General features: G+C 41.6%; 1 protein-coding gene and 1 non-coding gene across 4 annotated transcripts in view; both read left to right on the top strand.

Moving 5' to 3' along the window:
* The window catches only part of LOC126457178 (uncharacterized), a 175,628-nt gene that overhangs the window by 37,647 nt on the left and 125,522 nt on the right, over positions 1 to 12,459 (top strand). The gene's annotated exons all lie outside the window — the stretch shown is intronic.
* On the top strand, positions 7,465 to 7,537 carry Trnak-cuu (transfer RNA lysine (anticodon CUU)). Its single transcript has one exon. It is a non-coding gene; the product is annotated as a tRNA-Lys (tRNA).

Raw genomic sequence — 12,459 nt, 5'->3', positions numbered from 1 at the left:
TAATGGAGATGAAACAATCCTCCAAAACTTTCAGCTACCGTTCGGGAATCACCGTGCCATCAAGGAATATCGCACCGATTATTCCGTGACTGGTCATTGCACATCACACAGTCACCCATTGAGAATGAAGAGACTAGTCGATCACGAAATGATTTTCAGTCCCCAAAATGCGCCAATTTTGCTTATTGAAGAAGCCATCCAATGAAAGTGGGCTTCGTCACTAAACCATATAGCGCATACTAATTCCCATCACGCCCCGCGGCCAAACGTGGTGATTGTACGTCCTAACGCAAATCGTTCAGAGGCTATGATGGTTTTATGTCGTACAGTTCAATAATTGTCACTTTGTACCTCACTGTTGTATAATGCGTTACTATGAGAACCGGGGATCGTAAACGAGTGGAGCACAGGCATGGAGGCTTCAGGCACAACATCTTGATATATTCTCAGCGTTTTTAAATTGGTTCTTCAAATGAATTTCAAAATTTCCTTTTAAATTTTAGATATTTCTTATCACTTATTTGTTTCTGATAGTTACACATCGTAATAACAGTAACATATAGCTTGTAGACCTTTTATGCCACATTTTAATATCTGCTGCTGAAAATTAAAGTCAACGTAAATTATTAGTTCTTCATTGGTCTTTTGCCATACAATCACTCATATAAAATATACATTAAGAATATCAATATTAAGGTGCTCGGGTGGTCGTACAATAAGAATGAGTGCGTAGATTCAGTTTTTATAATAGTAATACAATAATTATTGCTGACGTACCATAAGCACTGAAATCACAATTTTTCATTCATTGATGTTATATTTTTCTATGAATGTACGTAGGACTTTTATTATTGTGAACATACACTTTTGCTGACTTAATTTATCACTATTTCGTAGATGGAAACTACTCCTGATCCCAAGTGGGTGCTATTAGACACTGGGAGATGTACACTTTTCCGTCACGGATTACTCGGTAGCTCCTCTTGGTGATTCCTTAAGGGGCTCCGGAACGCCCTATACTTGCAATGTTAAAATAACGCTTATAAATTACATCTTTCCTCACAAAGTATTTGAGGTAGGAAGTTGAACTTTTTACAGATTATTTATTGGAATATGGGCTACAACTTAACACAGGGATTTTACAAAATTTTAGTTCAGTTATTAAAGATGATTTTTTTTCAATTGTAATGAAAATTCACAACATTTTTTTGCAATTATTTGTTTATATATTCAAAAATATACAGTTTTTTGGAAAAAGGCTGTGTTAAATTATGCAGAAGGTACTGTGTAACATTTACTGAAAGTTTGAAACAAATATGTTTGGAAGATCCTTAGAAAACATGTAATTAGTATGAGAAAATAAAAGTTTTGGGAATCGAGCGACAAAGATTGGATTAACTTTTTAGTGCATTCCAGGTCCATAGGATGGATTATCTTCATCCTCTGCAAACTCCTCCTCCAGCTTCCTCTTGTTCCTCCTCCTGTTTACTCTTGCTTGTATTTCTAGACTCTTTACAGCCCTGTCTGCAGCCCGAAGGCGTTCCTTGTCTAAAGCAAGCATCGCTCGTTGTTGTGTTCGTAGATTTTGCTACCATCTTCTTCAGTTGCAGTTACTGCAACACTGTTCCAAAAGGTGGTCATGTATGAACACTTATCACATTTCAGTTGTATTTCACTAGCAAGTCCTACGTGCTTTATTATGGAGAGTTCCAGACCAACTTCACTACAATGAATACATCTTACACAGTTTGAAAAAATTCCTTTGAGAACCGACATATCAAATATTTCATTCACATCCAATTCGCCCATAAAACATTCATAGTTTTCACTCATTGAACCAAGCTTCTTCTGTGAAGTATTTTCTTTCCCACTTTGACTGCTATGGGCAGGTGTACTTGAGAGGTTAGGTTCACTCACTTGGTTATCGTCTTTATTGTTTACAGTAATAACACATACCTTTGGCTTTCCAACATTTCTCCTTTTCTTAAAAGCCTTCAGAGGATTTATAATAACTTTACTTTTACTCATTATTATACTTCAACAAAACAGAGACTCAAGAAACAGAATTAATTACGAATATTTTCGAGATAACGACAGAGTAAATAAACATGAAACAATCGACAATCACACCAGCGATATATATTGAACCATCTCAGGCTAGCCACAACACATACTTTATCTCGCATCACTAAAATGTACCTGATGAACACGGACGTTAATAATAACACCATTTGACAGCAGTTTAACAGCGCCACAGTGGGTCACGCCCATGTAGAACACATTTCAAAAAAAATTTAAAAATAGTTGTAGTCTTCGGAATTGAATAAATTATATATCTATTAAAAGGTAATAGTCTGCAGATTCAGAAAACGCAAAAAAGTAAAAATTGAACTTTTCATGATTTTGAGCCTTTCCGGAGCCCCTTAATAGCAGGAGGTTCACATGAGCAACTACATCATTTCTACACTGACAACAAGGCGCATCACGAAGACCGAGGCTGTACCGATGGCTTGGAAAATTCCCGTAGTTTAGCCACATCCTTATTAAACTGGAGATGTTTCTTCTGCTGTAGTTTGTTTTGTGAAAGCAAGATTTCAAGGGGATCTTGGCTTCAACTGCAGCGTAGTGATTGCCCTTTAACTGCCTTGATGAAGTCCAGTCTCCGTAAAATTGAATCGGTTATTTCTGAAAGGGCTCATGTTAATGGCAAGAGCCCTTTCTTAATTAAAGCACGGTTGGCAGCAGTGATCAAGTAACTAGTTGTTTCTGTTCACTAGCCTGTGTAGTTTTTAGTTCTGTTCCTCCCTCTTCATTGTGACTGTTATTGCTGTAGGTTAGTTTCAAGTGATATCTTTAACATAAAATTAATTTAAGAGTTGTTAAGAAGATTTCGTGTGCTCCTAAAATTGTCAGAGAGTGATAATGACGTGTTGTTATTGTTGTTGTTGTGGTCTTCAGTCCTGAGACTGGTTTGATGCAGCTCTCCATGCTACTCGATCCTGTGCAAGCTTCTTCATCTCCCAGTACCTACTGCAACCTACATCCTTCTGAATCTGCTTAGTGTATTCACCTCTTGGTCTCCCTCTACCATTTTTACCCTCCACGCTGCCCTCCAATGCTAAATTTGTGATCCCTTGATGCCTCAGAACATGTCCTACCAACCGGTCTCTTCTTCTTGTCAAGTTGTGCCACAAACTCCTCTTCTCCCCTATTCTATTCAATACCTCCTCATTAGTTACGTGATCTACCCACCTAATCTTCAGCATTCTTCTGTAGCACCACATTCCGAGAGCTTCTATTCTCTTCTTGTCCAAACTATTTATCGTCCATGTTTCACTTCCATACATGGCTACACTCCATACAAATACTTTCAGAAACGACTTCCTGACACTTAAATCTATACTCGATGTTAACAAATTTCTCTTCTTCAGAAACGATTTCCTTGCCATTGCCAGTCTACATTTTATATCCTCTCTACTTCGACCATCATCAGTTATTTTACTCCCTAAATAGCAAAACTCCTTTACTATTTTAAGTGTCTCATTTCCTAATCTAATTCCCTCAGCATCACCCGATTTAATTCGACTACATTCCATTACCCTCGTTTTGCTTTGTTGATGTTTATCTTATATCCTCCTTTCAAGACACAGTCCATTCCGTTCAACTGCTCTTCCGAGTCCTTTGCTGTCTCTGACAGAATTACAATGTCATCGGCGAACCTCAAAGTTTTTATTTCTTCTCCATGAATTTTAATACCTACTCCGAATTTTTCTTTTGTTTCCTTTACTGCTTGCTCAATATACAGATTGAATAACATCGGGGAGAGGCTACAACCCTGTCTCACTCCCTTCCCAACCACTGGTTCCCTTTCATGCACCTCGACTCTTATAACTGCCATCTGGTTTCTGTACAAATTGTAAATAGCCTTTCGCTCCCTGTATTTTACCCCTGCCACCTTTAGAATTTGAAATACAGTATTTCAGTCAAAATTGTCAAAAGCTTTCTCTAAGTTTACAAATGCTAGAAACGTAGGTTTGCCTTTTCTTAATCTTTCTTCTAAGATAAGTCGTAAGGTTAGTATTGCCTCACGTGTTCCAACATTTCTACGGAATCCAAACTGATCTTCCCCGAGGTCCGCTGCTACCAGTTTTTCCATTCGTCTGTAAAGAATTCGCGTTAGTATTTTGCAGCCGTGACTTATTAAACTGATAGTTCGGTAATTTTCACATCTGTCAACACCTGCTTTCTTTGCGATTGTAATTATTATATTCTTCTTGAAGTCTGAGGGTATTTCGCCTGTCTCATACATCTTGCTCACCAGATGGTAGAGTTTTGTCATCACTAGCTCTCCCAAGGCTGTTAGTAGTTCTAATGGAATGTTGTCTACTCCTGGGGCGTTGTTTCGACTCAGGTCTTTCAGTGCCCTGTCAAACTCTTCACGCAGTATCTTGTCTCCCATTTCCTCTTCATCTACATCCTCTTCCATTTCCATAATATTATACTCAAGTACATTGCCCTTGTATAACCCTCTATATACTCCTTCCACCTTTCTACTTTCCCTTCTTTGCTTAGAACTGGGTTTCCATCTGAGCTCTTGATATTCATACAAGTGGTTCTCTTCTCTCCAAAGGTCTCTTTAATTTTCCTGTAGGCAGTATCTGTCTTACCCCTAGTGAGATAAGCCATCCCTTCTTAGCCATTTTGCACTTCTTGTCGATCTTGTTTTTGAGACGTTTGTATTCCTTTTTGCCTGCTTCATTTACTGCATTTTTATATTTTCTCCTTTCATCAAGTAAATTCAATATTTCTTCTGTTACCCAAAGGGTTTCTATTAGCCCTCGTCTTTTTACCTACTTGATCGTCTGCTGCCTTCACTACTTCATCCCTCAGAGCTACCCATTCTTCTTCTACTGTATTTCTTTCCCCCATTCCTGTCAATTGTTCCCTTATGCTCTCCCTGAAACTCTGTACAACCTCCGGTTTAATCAGTTTATCCAGGTCCCATCTTCTTAAATTCCCACCTTTTTGCAGTTTCTTGAGTTTTAATCTACAGTTCATAACCAATAGATTGTGGTCAGAGTCCACATCTGCCACTGGAAATGTCTTACAATTTAAGACCTGGTTCCTAAATCTCTGTCTTACCATTAAATAATCTATCTGATACCTTTTAGCATCTCCAGGATTCTTCCATTATAGAACCTTCTTTTATGATTCTTGAACCAAGTGTTAGCTATGATTAAGTTGTGCTCTGTGCAAAATTCCACCAGGCGGCTTCCTCTTTCATTCCTTACCCCCAATCCATATTCACCTACTACGTTTCCTTCTCTCCCTTTTCCTACTGCCGAATTCCAGTCACCCATGACTATTAAATTTTTGTCTCCCTTCACAATCTCAATAATTTATTTTATCTCATCATACATTTAATCAATTTCTTCATCATCTGCAGAGCTAGTTGGCATATAAACTTGTACTACTGTAGTAGGCGTGGGCTTCGTATTTATCTTGGCCACAATAATGCGTTCACTATGCTGTTTGTAGTAGCTTACCCGCATTCCTATTTTCCTATTCATTATTAAACCTACTCCTGCATTACCCCAATTTGATTTTGTATTTATAACCCTGTATTCACCTGACCAGAAGTCTTGTTTCTCCTGCCACCGAACTTCACTAATTACCACTATATCTAACTTTAACCTATCCATTTCCCTTTTTAAATTCTCTAACCTACCTGCCCGATTAAGGGATCTGACATTCCACGCTCCGATCCGTAGAACGCCAGTTTTTCTTCTTCTGATAACGACATCCTCTTGAGTAGTCCCCGCCCGGAGATCCGAATGGGGGACTATTTTACCTCCGGAATATTTTATCCAAGAGGACGCCATCATCATATAATCATACAGTAAAGCTGCATGCCCTCGGGGAAAATTACGGCTGTAGTTTCCCCTTGCTTTCAGCCGTTCGCAGTACCAGCACAGCAAGGCGGTTTTGGTTAATGTTACAAGGCCAGATCAGTCAATCATCCAGACTGTTGCCCCTGCAACTACTGAAAAGGCTGCTGCCCCTCTTCAGGAACCACATGTTTGTCTGGCCTCTCAACAGATACCCCTCCGTTGTGGTTGCACCTACGGTACGGCCATCTGTATCGCTGAGGCACGCAAGCCTCCCCACCAACGGCAAGGTCCATGGTTCATGGGGGGGGGGGGGGGGGGGGGGGGGGGGGGGGGGGTGGAGAATGACGTAATGGAAGGTAATAAACATAAAAGAGGAGTTCGCAAGATCGAGAACTACAAAGTAAATCGTCTAAGAAAAAGGAAGAATCCGTGGTGATGAGTATATTAATTATAAAGTGAATGTTTCTCAAGCACCAAAGACGGCGACACCATGCTCGAAGTTGATTTATTTATTTTGAAATACCTTAGATCTAGACAGTTCTGTAGGTTCATGTTGTAGGTTATGCTTCAATTTATTGAGTTTTGTTGTGCCCTAACTTAGCCTATATCTTCAAGTCTTACATTTTAAAACTGATTTTAAAAGAAATGGGACTAACTTATACTGCATTTTGTAGGTGCAGAATGAAATGTTTCAACATGTTTTCTGAGGAGGACCAAATTTACACTCTTAGCAGAGGCGGAAGCTTTGCAAGCAAAGATGAACAATACTTATTTTATTAATGATCAACAGATGCCCAGCCAGTGAAAAGTAGAAGGCCTAGGTTGAAACCTAACCCCACAGATGACAAAGAAGAGGAGTTTACTAAGCCTTCGCATACTGTTGAACATATGGGCTCATTTACGTTTCATGTTATGGGTGTTGAACAACGAGTTAAGGTTTGCAAAAAGGCGTTTCTGTGTTTTCGTGCCTTAAGGGATAAAAAAAAGTTAGAAGACTGAAAGAGCTAATTTTAAAAGGTGAGTCTTCTAGAGATTTGAGAGGTCAACAGAAGAACCGTAAGACGTTTCCACAAGATTATACTGACCAAATCAAAGACCACATTAAGTCATTCCCCCTAGAAACTAGTCACTACTAGTTGAAAGAAATACATTATTATTTGGACGCAATGCTTAACATAAAGAAAATGTACAATATGTTTTTAGAAAAATATCTTGGTCGTGGTGTAAAAGGTAATCAACGAACATTTTAACTACTGGTTTGGAAGGCTCCAAATTGACACCTGCTGTGAGTGTGAGACGCTTAATACGCGAATCAAAAACCCTCACCTTAATGACACAGCAAAACGAGTAGCTATTGCACAGTTACTCTTGCAGAAAAGGAGAGGTAACAAATTTTATACTTCGCTACGTGAAACAAAACAATACTGTGCCGAACATGATAGCAATAAAACTGAAATACGTGATGTGTGTGACGCCAGATAAACATTAAACAGCATGGAGAGATTCTATAAGGGTCTACCCCACCCAAAAGAGTAGTTTGTGAGGTGCAATCCGTCGCCTACAATCCCAGAATGCCCAGCTAGTTCAGTCGGTAGAGCATGGGACTCTTAATCTCAGGGTTGTGGGTTCGAGCCCCACGCTGCGCGATGTAGAATTTTGTCTCCCTGCAGACATAAGCTGCTGTGTTTTGATTACATGGAAAACATTTCTTTGCCCACAATTCCAGTTCAGGGTGTCTGTTACCTTAGGTAGCTGTCAGTTTATCCATTTTGTACCCACAACAGCAGTACTGACACAGCATCCTTGCAGGAAAGGGCAGAAATGAAGTTTGCTCTTTTCTAATGAAGTATATCAATGATTATATACCAGAAAATGTTGATGAATTTTACCTTTACAGGTATAACTGTGCAGGTCAGAACAAAAATCACGCAATGATTAGGTTCCTATTTTCTCCTACAGTCAGTGGAAGATTCAAAAAGACTGTGTACAGACTGCCCATAAGGGACTATTCTTATCCGCCCTGTAACAGTGTCTTTCGCCTTGTCAAAAGAAAATTGAGGAAATGTGACCGATGTTACACAATAAAAGAAGTATGTGAAATGATATTAACGTGCACGGTACAGGGAAAGTTTAATGTTGATTAGATAAAAACAGAAAATATTTTGGATTTTCAAAAATGGTGGCCTCAGTTCTATAGAAAATGTACTGTTTCAGAAGAAACCAAATCTGGAAAGAAGGGAAAGAGAGAATATTTTACTATTTCTGACTACCATGAATTCTCGTTCCAGCAATCAAGTAAAGGAAAATAACAGTATCAGCTTTTATTAGTGGAATCCTCTATAACACATTCAAACTAGCTATCCCAACACAATCATGCACTTCTCTACCCCTACACAAAGCATACACTGAAAATACCTATCGCTATAAAGAAAATGAATGATATAAAGAAGCTTGTTTAATTCGTCCCTGAGGAACGTGTGTTTTTTAAATTTTTTTTATTTTTAATTTTTTTTTTTTTGACGAGGTGATTGAGTGGCCTAAAGTTGAAAAAGAACTGTGAAATTTAATGATATGAGACTTTAATGTTAATTTGCGTTTGTTAAAAACCCATTCTCATGTATCTGTTACAGCCAATCTCAGTTGTGTATACAATGTTTAATGTAAAATAAATAGCCTTCATAAAGTCTCAATCAATCATTGCTTTTTTTTTACTTTTGTCTCTATGAATGGGGGTTTGTAGCCCTTTGTTTATGAAAGGACTCTTGACAGACAGCTTTGATAGGCACTATCATGCAACATAAACAACATAATATTCTTTAATCATTGTCATTATTAGCAGCTAGTAGAATTAAAATAACTAATCTGTTGTATTTAGTAATATTAGGAAAATAAACAGTTTTTTTAATTTCCTAACAGTTTACTTTTCGTGACAAGAGCCCTTTCATAAATAACCGATTCAGTTCTGTATGTGGCAATTTTATATGTGAATGTATACCTGTTGTTATTGCTTCCTTTGCATGTTCCTCCCGTTTTTCATTGTTTTTCACTTCGCACTATGCTTTCACCCGTTGTATTGGCAAAACATTTTGACTGAGCATTATTAATGCGTTTCGGAATTATTCTTCTAGTAATCATATGCTAAGCATTGCAGGTAAAAAATTCATCACTCGACCACGGAGTAACGTTCAACAAATCACAAGAATTCATTGCACTTTGATAAACAGTCTACTGCCAGTTACAAAAGCGTCACGTTATTTAACAAAGGTTACAAGTAAATGTGGCTAAACGTGATCTGAAACATCGTTGCATGACCCCTTATCTGTTTCTTTCATTTCTGCAGTTTTAATAACAATGAGCGCATCTTTATTCAGCGACACGCATCTTCTTGCGAGTATGGTTACCTTGCATGTCGGCAATAGCTTGGGCCAGCACCTCAAAGCCGGCAAACCGCTCCACAAGGTCCATTCGCTGATCCCAAGACTCCGCGTTGAACATGATACAGATCATGATACACTGAAGCGCCAAAGAAACTGGTATAGGCATGCATATTCAAATGCAGAGACATGTAACAGGCAGAATACGGTGCTGTGGTCGGCAACCCCTGTATAAGTGAACAAGTGCCTGGCGCACTTGTTAGATCGATTACTGCTGCTACAGTGGCAGGTTATCAAGATTTAAGTGCGTTTGAATGTGGTGTTATAGTCGGCGCACAGCGATGAAACACAGCATGTCCGAGGCAGCGATGAAGTGGGGATTTTCCCGTACGACCATTTCACGAGGGTACCGTGAATTTCAGGAATCCGGTAAAACGTGAAATCTACGACATCGCTGCGGCCGGAAAAAGACCCTGCAAGAACGGGACCAACAACGATTGAAGAGAACCTTTGAACGTGACAAAAGTGCAACTCTTCCGCAAATTGCTGCTGATTTCAATTCTGGGTCACCAACAATTGTCAGCGTGTGAATCATTCAACGAATCATCATCGATACCGGCTTTCAGAGCCGAAAGCCCACTCGTGTACCCTTGATGACTGCACGACACTAAGCTTTACGCCTCACCTGGGCCCATCAACACCGACATTGGGCTGTTAATGACTGGAAACATGTTACCTGGTTGGACGAGTCTCTTTTCCAACTGTATCAAGCAGATGGCCGTGTGCGGGTATGGAGACAACCTCGTGAATCCATGGACTCCGCATGTCAGCAGGGGATTGTTCAAGCTGGTGGAGGCTCTGTAATGGTGTGGGGCGCGTGCAGTTGGAGTGATAGTAGATCTCTGATACGTCTAGAAACGACTCTGACAGGTGACACGTACGTAAGTATCCTGTCCGATCAGTTGCGTCCATTCATGTCCATTGTGCATTCCGACGGGCTTGGGCAATTCCAGCAGGACAATGCGAAACCCCACTCGTACAGAATTGCTACAGAGTGGCTTCAGGAACACTCTTCTGAGTTTAAACACTTACGCTGGCCACCAAACTCCCCAGACGTGAACATTATTGAGCGTATCTGGGATGCCTTGCAATATGCTGTTCTTCACCCCCTCCTACTCTTACGGATTTATGATCAGCCCTGCAAGAGTCAAGGTGTCAGTTCCCTTCAGCACTACTTCAGATATTAGTCGAGTGAATGCCACGTCGTGTAGTTTCACTTTTGCGTGCTCCCGGGGACCCTACGCAATTACACTTCTGGAAATGGAAAAAAGAACACATTGACACCGGTGTGTCAGACCCACCATACTTGCTCCGGACACTGCGAGAGGGCTGTACAAGCAATGATCACACGCACGGCACAGCGGACACACCAGGAACCGCGGTGTTGGCCGTCGAATGGCGCTAGCTGCGCAACATTTGTGCACCGCCGCCGTCAGTGTCAGCCAGTTTGCCGTGGCATACGGAGCTCCATCGCAGTCTTTAACACTGGTAGCATGCCGCGACAGCGTGGACGTGAACCGTATGTGCAGTTGACGGACTTTGAGCGAGGGCGTATAGTGGGCATGCGGGAGGCTGGGTGGACGTACCGCCGAATTGCTCAACACGTGGGGCGTGAGGTCTCCACAGTACATCGATGTTGTCGCCAGTGGTCGGCGGAAGGCGCACGTGCCCGTCGACCTGGGACCGGACCGCAGCGACGCACGGATGCACGCCAAGACCGTAGGATCCTACGCAGTGCCGTAGGGGACCGCACCGCCACTTCCCAGCAAATTGGGGACGCTGTTGCTCCTGGGGTATCGGCGAGGACCATTCGCAACCGTCTCCATGAAGCTGGGCTACGGTCCCGCACACCGTTAGGCCGTCTTCCGCTCACGCCCCAACATCGTGCAGCCCGCCTCCAGTGGTGTCGCGACAGGCGTGAATGGAGGGACGAATGGAGATGTGTCGTCTTCAGCTATGAGAGTCGCTTCTGCCTTGGTGCCAATGATGGTCGTATGCGTGTTTGGCGCCGTGCAGGTGAGCGCCACAATCAGGACTGCATACGACCGAGGCACACAGGGCCAACACCCGGCATCATGGTGTGGGGAGCGATCTCCTACACTGGCCGTACACCACTGGTGATCGTCGAGGGGACACTGAATAGTGCACGGTACATCCAAACCGTCATCGAACCCATCGTTCAGTGTGATCATGTGATGTATCTGACCCCAGGAATGTGTCAATAAAGTTTCCCCTTCCTGGGACAATGAATTCACGGTGTTCTTATTTCAATTTCCAGGAGTGTATTAGGCAGGTGTACCAGTTTCTTTGGCTCTTTAGTGTACACAGGGTGGTCCATTGATAGTTGCCGGGCCGAATATCTCACGAAATAAGCATCAAACGAAAAATCTACAAAGAACGAAACTCGTCTAGCTTGAAGGGGGAAACCAGATGGCGCTGTGGTTGGCCCGCTAAATGGCGGTGCCATAGATCAAACAGATATCAACTGTGTTTTTTTTAAATAGGAACCCCCATTTTTAATACGTATTCATGTAGCACGTAAAGAAATATGAAGGTTTTAGTTGGATCACTTTTTCGCTTTGTGATAGATGGCGCTGTAATAGTCACAAACGTGTAAGTACGTGGTATCACGTAACATTCCGCCAGTGCGGACGGTATTTGCTTCGTGATACATTACCCGTGTTAAAATGGACCGTTTACCAATTGCGGAAATGCTCGATATCGTGTTGTATGGCTATTGTGATCAAAATGCCCAACGGGCGGGTGCTATGCATGCTGCTCGGTATCCTGGACGTCGTCATCCAAGTGTCCGGAACGTTCGCTGGATAGTTACGTTATTTTAGGAAACAGGAAGTGTTCAGCCACATGTGAAATGTCAACCACTACCGGCAACAAATGATGATGCCCAAGTAGGTCTTTTAGCTGCTGTCGCGGCTAGTCCGTACATCAGTAGCGACAAATTGCGCGAGAATCCGGAATCTCAAAAACGTCGGTGTTGAGAATGCTACATCAACATCTATTACACCCGTACCACATTTCTATGTACCAGAAATTGCATGGCGACGACTTTGAACGTCGTTTACAGTTCTGTCACTGGGCACAAGAGAAATTACGGGACGATGACAGATTTTTTG

The sequence above is a fragment of the Schistocerca serialis genome, chromosome 2 (assembly GCF_023864345.2).
Source record: "Schistocerca serialis cubense isolate TAMUIC-IGC-003099 chromosome 2, iqSchSeri2.2, whole genome shotgun sequence".
NCBI classification, from domain to species: Eukaryota; Metazoa; Arthropoda; class Insecta; order Orthoptera; family Acrididae; genus Schistocerca; species Schistocerca serialis.
Note: the sequence above shows the minus strand (reverse complement) of the source record. Positions and strands in the feature narration are given on the sequence as shown.